Consider the following 10503-nt stretch of genomic DNA (forward strand, 5'->3'; position numbering starts at 1 on the left):
AATGTGAGAATGTCACTCAGCTGCAATTCCACCCCCAAAGAGGCAAAGAGTGAAACCATCTTTGATGACAACAAATTGGTTTTGGAAAACCAAAGCTATTCTGGGACGGGTGGAACTTTCCTATACTGAAGTAAACCTTTTCCAGGCACAAAAATGGATAACAAATCCTGCGAGGCAGTAAAACAACCTCCGGATTAACCTTCTCCCTGGGAGCCCCCCTGAATACCCCAGGTTGCTCCGGTTGAGTTCTCCTCTGCTGACCATTGCACAAAACCAGATTTTTGCTTTACTGCCAAAAAAGCACTGGGGTTATTTACCACCTCAGAGCTGGGGCCATTGCCAGTTCCTCTGGACCATTTCTCATTAGCAATTAGCATCTATCTCAACACCGATGTCTCCTCCAGGACCGATCTGTAAGAACGCCTGATTTTACCTGTCAGGCTGAAATCAGCCCTTCCCACACAAAACAGATGTGGGGGACGTGTGCCAGCATTGAGGTGACTCTAGGTGACCTGTGGCAGTGCAGTGCTTTTGTAACCCTCTGGCTGCCTCTGTCCCACAGTGAGGACGCTGGGGCAGCCCCCCTCAGGGACAGTAGCAGTGGCTCTGCCAAGCTTTCTTGCTTTAAGAGCCCGCTGTGCTTTTTGCACGCTAGACAAAATAATGCTGCTGAAGGTATCTGAGAGTGTAAGAGAATGTGGAATTTGGCTTAGTTAAAGGAACATATTACTAGCATTTGCATTTTCCGTATTTTCTTAGTAAAACAAATCTCTGGTCTAATAAAAGGATGAGAATTAAGATAGTGTGGTTCCATGCCTTTGGTAAAAAGAGGTTGTTACACACATGCACCCCTCAACTCCTTGGCACATGCAAGGCTGAATGGGTCACCTCTTCAGGCAGGTTAAGACCTTGACAACTCTATTTTGGTGGCAGAGATCAGGTTTAAGCCTGAAATTCAAATGCACATGCAAAAGCGTGAACCCAAACTGTGTCTGCAAGAGATCTTGTCCCCACCATCATGCCAATATTGTGGCTTTTAGTCTCTCTGAAGGTATAGGAGCTCTGAAAACTGGAAGCACATCAGTCTCTATGAATGCATTATACAAGCCAGATTCCTGTTATCTTTAATAAGGGATTATTTTTGTTAGCCAGGCAGTAGAGTTATCGGATAGAAAAATGGAAGTATTTTCCTCTGGTGGGTCCCAGAACACCACCCTCCAGGAACCACTCCCCCCTCCTCCAAGCCCCATCCCCAAGATCGTCCTCCGCTGTGCATACACTTTTCATGGGTGAGGAAGATTTTGTTGAGTTTTTGGGTAATGGATCCTCTATGCTCACTTGCTCTCTGTTTGGATTGTGAAGGAGCCTTTCTAGCAAAGCAGTATTCAGTGGTGGTCTCCAGGAAAAGGCATTTCTTCCATTAAAAACAATAAAAGGCCCAATGTTTTACAGACAGATGTCCATCAACAGCTGGCGCTGGAGTGGGAAGAGAACACCGGATCTTCTCCATCGTCACAGTGCTGGGGCTCTGCGTAGCCACTTGTTTATTTAACAAGCTACATTATTAAACTGGACCTTGGGTTGTGAGTGGAAGCTCAACCCCCTGAAAAGCCACACAGACGCTTTGATCGTTTATAAAGACCTACTTGAGAGACCGTGCACTTCACCAGGGCTGCAGGGAAGGAAAAGGACAAAGTCTGTATTTCACCAGCTTTCACTAAGTTGGGCCATTGACTCAGCTTGTCTTTGACTCAGATGTCTTTGGACTTGGTCTCATTTGCAAACTTAGCTTTATCAAAATCATGTAGTTGGGGCAGCATGCTCTGAGAGGATCACGGGCACCCAGATGGGCAGAGGCCTCTGTCCCTGTCCCAAACCAAGTGCTCCACTGCAGGCAGTGCTTCGGGCAGCGATGGCCCCTTACCCGGCCTCACAAATCTCACTTGCACTTGGCTTTGAGCCCTTCTCTATTCCACTGCTCCCTCCCCAGCCGGGCACTAGTTCAAGCTATACCAAAAACCAGAAAGGCTCTTGGGGCTCCCAGCACGCAGGCGAGCCCTCGGCAGCACTGCCTCCTGCCGCCGGGTACCTGGGCTCCGGCGGCCGTGTGCCACGAATACGTCAGTCCTCTCCACGCGGCAGCTGCCCCCTGACTTTGTCACAGCAGCTGTTTCCCAGGACACAGCAACACTTCCAGCTAGGAAGGGAACATTTTATCCAGCTGAGCCTGGCCGGCAGTTTAAATGGGGAAATGTAATTACCCACACTTAAATGTGGCCTTGAGATGGCATCTGATGTCTCTGTTTGCTGTGAGCACCCGTTGTGCTCCATGTCAGCCCTCCCTCACCAGGACACCTCGCCTGTCCATTGGAGGCAGCGCAAGCACTTGAGATGAAGAGGCCTGTGTCCAAAGATGCCCTGATAATTCAAGGCAGAAGTCGTTAAACCAAAACTTTCAGAAATTCACTGAAAATCTCTCATTGCCCCAGATTGTACCTATTCTCCCATCATCTACAGGGAGGGACTGGTGGGGGAAGCACCATGGGGGCTGCAGTGGGACTTGTCCTGGGGTGGTGCTGTCCCCTGCAAAACCAGCACAAGGCCCCTCAGTTTGGGCCCCAAATTACTCCCACAAAGTCTCGTTCTCTCCAGTCACAGCCACCATTGCTTTTGCTTGGGCATTTGTCCCCTGGATTTCCCTTGATTAAAAAGGTCTCTAGGTAAAGCTGGGATCAGCTGAGCCGCAATTTGCCATGCCCTCCCTTCCAGACCCCTGCTTGCAGGGGCACAGCTCCAGGGGCAAGGCAGGGTTCTGCCCCTCAAAACTCTGAACTTTTCCTACTGGATATGGCAGTAAAAGCAGGGCCCTTCCCTGATGCTCTCCACATGCTGGAGGTCAAATTTGTCTGGATCAGCCCCCCACAGACACTGTGAATACCTGCCAGATGCCTGCCGAACTCGCTAAGCCAAATACCCACTCTCAGCGACAGCAGCACCCGGCCCAGCCTGCCTCCCTCGCCAGGGCAGGCTGTTCCCCCAGGAATCTGACACTTTGACTTGATAGCATCAGTTTGGCCACCTGCTAAAGCCCCACTCTCTCCACAAATCGGGCAAGGCAGTCTGATGCCCAGGCTGACGCAAGGACCCGGAGGCGCTTTGTGGCAACCATGTGCCTTGCACAGAAGATTTTGCAAGGAGGCAGATTTTCAGTAAAGGAGCCTAAAGCTGACTCAGTTGCCAGGCCAAAGGGGAGGTTTGTACAAGCCCTTGGGCACAGAGTAACCGTACAGAAAAGCTGTCCTGCGCCAAGATCTCCCTCTACGTGCAGTGAGAGAGTGTGCTGCACTAAAAGCTGAGCATGTTTTCCTGCCTCCACTCGCCTTCAGAGCTGCTTGCTTCTTCTGGCACAGCACAGCGCTTCGCCTCGGACCAGACAAAACTCTTGTAGGTTTGTCAGAGCATGAAATGAGGTGGAAATTGCTAAAACCTGGCATTGAAATGGAAGTGCTCTCAGCACAGCAACACCAAGAAAAGCAGTTTCTGCAGATTATTTTGCAATGCCTGCATACTTTGATTGTTTCAAAGAGATTTTACATCTAATTTTTTTTCTACTTAGCCAACTTATTCTTTGTCCACGTTTTCAAGAAGTCTACAATCACTACAGCACAACCCAGCCACTGGGCTGAAAATGTGATATTCCCAAAGCTGTTATACAGTCCTAGGTATTTTGGACTCTACTCCTGACACAAGTAACAAAAACAAACACTTGGAACAGATACGTAATTTTAACTAGAAGCCAGTCTAAGTTTTAGGATCATAAACAGCATAATCATTATTTATACTCGACTAACTTGTGTTTCAGTGAAACCTAAAAGTTTGTTGTGTGTTCACTAAGGTTGTCATTTCAGGTTGGCCACAATATGCTTCTGCTAAAGAACACAAATGGAAAATAAGAAATTCAGACTCTGATAGTGCACTGAGAATAATTCAGCACTGGATACAAAGGTTTTGTTTACTCACTCTGAGCCTGAAATTAATCCTATTCCATATGTTGGCTGCTGTACTAAAAAGGTTGCACTGGACAATCTACTTTATTGGATTAACTTGGTGCATGAAGAGGCACCAGCAAGCCCCAGTCTTGGGAACTTCCATTATTCAGCACTAGACCCATACTGCACTTTCTTGGAATCACATATTTCTCTTTCTGTAGTTTTATTCTTGATGAACAATCCTCAGAATATATTTGGTTTGTTGAGCAGCAGACACTCGGCACTGTTTGACCCTCCATAGGTTCTTTCTGCTAGCAGCAGGGACTTGGAGGGCTGCTCAGAAGTGATGGGACTGTTAATAAGATGTGCTGCAGCACCAAGCAGGAGAGCCTCACAGGGAAAGGAGCTTCCCAGTAGCAAAAGGCTGAGAATAGACATGGGACCTGGCACTACCAACACACAGATTACCTCCCATCAGCTGAGCTGCTGGAGCTGCTTTTCACACTTCTACTTGCACCTGGAGGTAATGCACTTCAGCTGGACCCCAAAGAAATGCACACTGCTTGGCTGGTGTTTCCAAACTGATTTAACAGCATAAATCCCACCAAGTCAGTGAGACTCAGAATGGTATTTTCAAGAGAGTGCAAGCATTTTAGCAGCCTGCATCACATCTGCAGAAGTGTATAAGGGTTCCTATTTAATGCAGGTAGTGCCTAGTGAAACTAATAAACCAGTCAAAAGGTCAGGACCAGTATTGCTCTGATTTATTCATCTTTACTGGTCTTTGTTCTCTCCATCACTGACCAGTGTCTGGATACCTTCAGATGGCAAACCTGTGGGTACTCACGTGCACTTAAGTACTTTCTCACCTTTGAAAATGGGGCTCCACCTCCTAAATCACCACTGTCCTGTTGGGAAGTAACCCATCATGTATAACAAGCAGAGTCCCTGCATCTGTGTGGAAATCAATGGAGCCTCCTCACTGATTCTTGACAGCTTCAGCAACCTCCATCAGCTGTCCCACATCATAAGCAGTTTAATTATCATCATTTCAGCTGTAAAGCATTTAACGTCACAGCCAGACACACAGATCTATGTGATTTCATCACTGCATGCTCTCTACTCAGTTTTCTCCCCTGTTTCAAGAGACCTTGCTGTACCTCTAAGAAACTCCACCTTAGAGATCCCTGCAGCGTCCGTCCCTGTCATGAGGTGGGTTTACAGCTTTCCCCAGAGGCTGAGCTGTTAATGGGGAAATCGCTTGGGCTCGGCCTCTCGGCAGACTCACGTTTCCATCAGCAGACATAGGCTGCTGCGGACTCCCTGAAGCTTCAGGCAGACTTTCCGTGCACTGCTCAGCTCTCACATAGCAGAGTGATGCCACACAGGGGTGCTAAAACTTCTTCTATAAAACATCTTCTTGCAAACCCCATTGTTTGGCTATGGGAACCTGCCCCTCTGTCTGGAGGGCAGATCCAGCAAAGCTGCTCTGGGGAGACTGCCTCTGACCACCCAGGGGCTTGCCTTAGCCCCCATGCTGCAAAATGATCTGATACCCCTTAGACCACAAAAGTAGAAATAAGATGATTGGTGGGGAGGAGTGGGTTGAAGTGGGATTAAAAGGGATAAAAAGAAATTTTCTGTTTATAGAGAGATAAGATTTTTTTTTAAAAAGAAATGCACACTTATCTCTGACTTGCTTTTCTCATGAAGACGTGGTTACCTGATGGGTTAGAGATCTCTTTAGATAAAAGAAAACTTAAGTCAGTTCAACCACTTGCTGAATAAATGCAGGTCTTCTGCAGTTATTTCAGAGGACAAACTCAAGCTAGACAGGATTTTCCTATCTTAGAACATTAATAATCCAACAGCAAGTGCTGTCTGGTTGTGAATAAGCCAGTATACAATATTGCATATACAATATGTAGAATTAATTTCACTGTAATATGGCTCAGGGATGTTTTACCTAGATCCCTTACTGTGTAGGGCTGTATACTTCATTATCTTAAAGGGTGAATTCATTTCCTTATGCCTGTCACCAGCTTGTGGACCATGTCACCCACTATGATGTTCCTGCTTGCTGCCAGGGAAGGACCCAATGTGTTTTCCAAGCAGCAAGGAATGACACTGTGGCCACCCCAGCCGACGGGTCCCAGCCTCCAGCCTTGCTGGGAGACGGGCTGGCCCTGGAGGCCACTTGGCAGCTGACCACTGCCCAAATAGTAACGCGAGCCCTGGTGATGGCTACAATCGTAGACAAATAGTAATAAATAAGCAGCAAAGCACTGTGACTTGACAAGCCTTGGGCATCCCAGGGGATTTGTAATGGGATATGGAGGTTTTCACCTCCTGGTCTCTGGTTCACATTTCAAATCCAGCCCCGCTCCGAAGTGACCAAAGGTCATTGCCAGACTCAGTCGCCCGTGTGAAGACATAAATGGCCTCATTTCTCTAATTCCTCAAGCGAGGCTGGGGGGACGACTGGATTTGTTTGGTTTTTATGATCCTGGTGGAAGAGCCCAACAGCAAGGCTCTCTGTGCGCCTCTGTCCAGTCCCTGTCCTGGCTGTGTCTGGTGCCTGGACACCTACCTGGCAGCTCCTGGGCACCGTGCCTGGCCCCAGACCATAAAGCATAGAGAGGCTGGCTTTGCTCTAACTGAATCCTACGCCTCATTTTACTTTTTCCATCTGTGAAGCTAAGCAAGAGTGTGCATTTTTGGTCCATATTCTGTACAGGGCCTGGGAGGTTTGCAGAGCTTGCTGCAAGTCTGAAACTCCACTATTTAATTACAGATTCTCAGTCTGTTCCCAGAGCTTGGTACTGGTCCTTGTAGCCCAGATGTCACAGCATGGCAGCAAACGGATTCTTCTAACCAAACCCTGCATGAAAGGCGATGGCCCCATGGGCAGCCTCCCTTGTCAGCTGCACCCTGGCCCCATGGGCAGTCATGGGGAACCTGGGCATGGTTGGGCTGTCACGGACCATGCCAGCTTCGATTTCTTTGGTGGCACCTCTCTTTCCCCCAAACACCAGCCTGCAGCTGGGACCAGGGGAAGAGCATTTATGACCCCTGCTCTTCCCCTGATTCGCTCTGCTGGCAGGGAGGTGGCCAGGGCTGGGGTGTCCCTGCCCCTGCGCCCTTGCAGGACCACAGTGCCGGTGCTCACATCTTGCACTGAACCTTTGCAGCAGCCCCTCCAGCCTGCACATTTCTCATACCATTCAATGGAATATAGGGTTCATTTTCCCTTTGTGGCAATCTCCAGAGCAGCTTGGGGCTCACAGATGGACCTACATAGGTTTGCAGATTGCTCTGGATTCCCAGGCATGGAGGTGTTTTATAAATATCCCCTATTATTATGGTGCTCTATTAATAACTGCCTTGGGGAACAATGGGAGCACGCAACAGCTTTGGTCATCCGATGCCAACCAGACAAGCCTCCACGGGACCATGGGATGTTCCCAGAAAAGCATCTATTTGGGGAAGCATAGCATTTACACACAAGCCCATGGGATGCACGAGGCCCTGGAGGCCAGGCTCCTGCTCCTGGCAATGTGCTGCCTGGGAGCACGGATGCTCCTCACCATCCCGGGCCCTCCCCTCGCCCAACATGGGGACATGGCAGGCCTATGCGCAGACCTCCCCTCACCTCACTGTGAGGGATGCACCAGGAATCAGGTCCTGCCTTTCCTCTTTCCCCAGCTGTGCCAGACAGGCAGGACAGGCAGGGAAGGAACGTGGCTTGTGGTAAATTCAGTTCTGCCCAGACACTCTTGTGGTTGCAGCTCTTGCAAAATTTGTTGAACACTCCTGGGGACATGCACTGCACATTGTCACAGCCACAATGTCTGCATCAACATGAGTGATTCAGGATGAGACAGCTTTTGGGCAGCCTTGATGCTCAATCGAAAGGCATTTTGGGAGTGAGACAGGAAGTTAAAGAGGCTGATGGAGTGACCTAGAATGTGTTCTTATGCAAGCCACTGCTCACCACTCAGGCCAGAGATGGGGAACTCATTGGGGACCCCCTGCCAGCCCTTGCTGTTGCACATGCCCCCTGCCTGCCTAGGCAGGGTGAGACTTCCCTCCTCGTTGTACTGGGGACACAGCCGCAGGGCTCAGCAAAGGAAGAGGAGGAAAATGGAAGGAGGGAGCCCAGTCCTTGTTTCCCCTCAAGGGGCATGAGGGAGCCCTGGTCCTGCCGGGTGTTACGGTCCTTGCTTGGGATCCCGCCAGGTTCACCAGGGAAAATGGTACCGGGTTTTTTTCACATTGTTCCTGATGGCTGGGCACTTCCTGAGCCTTTCTAGCATCGTGGGGAAGGGGAGTGAGAGGAAAACGGAACCTTTTTTTATTTTCCTTCCTTTCGCAATTTCTCTGCGATCACAAAAAGCCATATTGCAGCTAATTTTCCTGCCTCCGTTCACACGGGCATTTTGCAAGGGCACAGGAATTCCTCTATGAGGGACGTGGGCTCTTCTGATGCCCCACGGCCAGCACCATGCCTCCTCGTGCTCCTCGACCCACCGACTTATCAGCTTCCTGCACTCAGAAGCTTGGGGTGCAGCGTTGGGCCTCACACCCCACCCACTGCCCTGGCCTGTGGTGGCAGAGGCAGGGAGTGGAAGCAGAGGCAAGCGTTGAGCCCACAGCCCTGGGGCTTTTGCAGGGGCAGAGGTGGGAATGCAGAGAGGCTGCACCATAGGGCTGTGACTTGCTAGTCCCAGAGCATCAGGAAGGGCTGCCGTCAGGGTCGGGGAATGGGATAGTGCTGAGAACTAACATAACTCACTAGACACCACTTGCAGCTGCTGTAACTGCAGATCTACTGATCTCACTGACTCTGCACTGATTTACCCAGCTAAGGAGAGAGATCTAAAAATGTGAAGGGAAATAAAAGTTGCAGAGTTTTGTGTTCTCTATTCATGACCGGGTCACCCATCAGCCGTATCAAGAAGTTGCAGAGCTCAGCAGGTACCCAAGGGGACTTTCTGTGTGATATGAAGATGAAAAATCTTTCAGTTCATCACTTCTGGAAAAACAAAGGTTTTGCTTAATGTGAATGTTTCCAGGGCCCCAACGGGAGCGCAGCCCTACCCTCAGTGCAGGCAGGAGGCAGCACGGATGCTCTTGCTCATGGGAGGGTGTGTGTGGCCATGTTGGTTCCCTCTCGCCAGGTTGCAGTTTGCCAGCAAGGGAAAGCCAGTGACCCCTAGGGTGTTTCAGCAGGGTCTGGGCTGGGAACAGGCCTTCTGCTTGCCCTGAGCATGATCAGAGCCCTGAGCCAAGCAAGGGGACCCAGCTCCGAGCATCTACCACCCCCTAATTCCTCCCCGGTTCAGCTTTCACTTGCTTTCCCTTAGTAAGGACATTCTTTTTCTCCTTACCAACTGCAAAGCTGGGGAAACCTAATGCCAGTATTAAGAAAAATACTTTTCAAATTATCCTTTAGTTCCAACAGCTTAATGTCCTTACACATGCTTAGTGTGGAGTTTCAGCCTCATCTGTCTGCAGCGGGACAGCCCGCCCCAGTTGGGAGCAGCAGGACCTCTTTCATGTTGATGTGCCAGTCCCCCGACCAGCTGCAGGGAGGAGAGGCCACGTGGAGCATCAGGCCCTCCCAGGAGGGGACTCCCGAGAAGGGCTGAGCATAAATAGCTGGTTAGGTTCTTAAGGTTGTATCCACCCGTGCTGGAAAAGATGCAATGGGTGGAGTGGTCCTTCTTTCACCATGGGTGGTGCTGAGGGTTTCTGCAGCCCCTGTGCTCTCATGTTGGCTCTGAGAGCAGGACCTGGTGCCCATGACCTCAGCATGAGCATGGCCATGCTTCATGCTCTCTGTGTGTACAGCACCGAATGCAGGGAAGAACTAACCCATGGCGTGAGCCTGGGGATTTCATGCTTGCCTGGCTGGAGGCTCTGCCATTGTCCCCTCAAGGTGGGAATGTGAGATATGTGCCAGATGAGCCCATGGAGATCATAGCGGTCAAGGTGATGACATCCAGGAGGTCTGTGACAGGACAGATGGTCCTTTAGGAGACTAACAGGACAGGCAGGAGCAAGGCTGCAAGGTGATCTGCTGCTGAGCCTTCCTATCTCCCCGTGCCACTGGAGCCCAGATGAAAGCAACTGTAAACCAGTGGGGATGGCTGGCAGCTTGTCAGGTACTTTTCCAGTTGCAGCGGTTAGAGCCTGCACCCTTGAACCCACATCACCCCACCTGTGCTGCTCCTCTGCATCGCACAGCCATTCCGCCTGCCTTACCCAAGGTTTTCTGGATGAGGGAATGCATCACCCCAAAGCGGGGCTGCTCTCCGCCCTCTCTCCACTCCCCCTCCTGCCCCCTCCTGCTCCACAAATAAACAGGGAGGTGCTGACAGCTGCCAGGTTTAGCCAGAAGACTTTTGACAGAAAATTGAAGCCCCTGCTGTGAGGAGGGTGAGCTGGGGTGGCTGTGTGCTTGCAGGGCAGCCAGGAGTGCAGCTGGGCTGAGGAGGCTGCATTTTTAAAG

This window comes from Strix uralensis, chromosome 17, assembly GCF_047716275.1.
Source record: "Strix uralensis isolate ZFMK-TIS-50842 chromosome 17, bStrUra1, whole genome shotgun sequence".
Lineage (NCBI taxonomy): Eukaryota > Metazoa > Chordata > Aves > Strigiformes > Strigidae > Strix > Strix uralensis.